Below are 1,170 nucleotides of genomic sequence, written 5' to 3' on the forward strand. Positions count from 1 at the left end.
TTGGTGTACCTCTAAATTGATTGTTTTGTACAATTGGATAATGGCAGGTTTAAGATCAAATGAATTAGCAGTTAGATCAAGATTTTGGATAGATAAGTGAATTTCATCTGCTGTAGGATTTGCATAATTTCGTAGGGGTCTAGGTTGGTGTTCATTTTCTATTCCTTGATTGTTCACGTTGTTTTCCATTGTGTCAGAATTTCTAGGTTCTCTTCTCACTCTTCTAATTTTTCTAATAGTGCGTTCTAATTTCGAATCGTAGGGCATAAGATTTTTAGGTGCAAATTTACACACACAATTTGAAACCAGTACACATAAAATAGTTAACTAAATATGAAAAAATTTTGTACCATTGGATAATAGCAGGTTTAAGCTCAAATGAATTAGCAACAGGGTTTTTTATACTTAAATGAATTTCATCTACTGTAGGATTAGCATAATCTCTTAAAGGTCTCTAATGATGTTCATTTTCATTTTCAACATTGTTTAAATTGCAAGCCATTTTGCTAAAATGATCTTTCTCTTTTTTTTATTTTCAAATTTTTCTAACAGTTCTCTCTAGTTCTGAATTGTAAGGTACTAAATTTTTAGATCTTACACTACGCATAAATAAAATAAAGCAAGTAATTAAAAAATAGTTAACTAAATACTTAAATAAGAAAAGGTTCAAACTAAACTACAAACACTCTTTTTTTATATTGCTTTTTAAATAAAATAAAATACCTAATAATACTTTTCGTTACCTCCTCAGCAACGGCGCTAAAAACTTGATGCGCGGGGCGGATTTAGTGTGTAAATTTTGCAAATAGTTTTTAATATTGCAAAATTACATACGGCAGATATAGAATAAATATATAATATAATTCCAACAATATATATAAAAAAATATTCAAAAATGGTAAAGTCACACTTATCAACGCAAGTATACGTATTGCTCAAGCAATATAGGGCTCTAATGGAGTCCTACAAATCGATCCCACAGGGAGTAATATTAGAACTACGAACTAAGATTTTAGATAATCAATACTTAATCACAACAATATAATTCAAATTGCTTATCTGTCACTAATAGGAAATTAAACTAAATATGTAATTTTAATAACTCTTAAATAACTAATTATACTAATAAAGTTTTTAATGTGATATTCAATATATAAGAAAGCATCATTC

The sequence above is a fragment of the Phalaenopsis equestris genome, unplaced genomic scaffold, assembly GCF_001263595.1.
Source record: "Phalaenopsis equestris unplaced genomic scaffold, ASM126359v1 Scaffold000094, whole genome shotgun sequence".
In the NCBI taxonomy this organism is placed as follows: domain Eukaryota; kingdom Viridiplantae; phylum Streptophyta; class Magnoliopsida; order Asparagales; family Orchidaceae; genus Phalaenopsis; species Phalaenopsis equestris.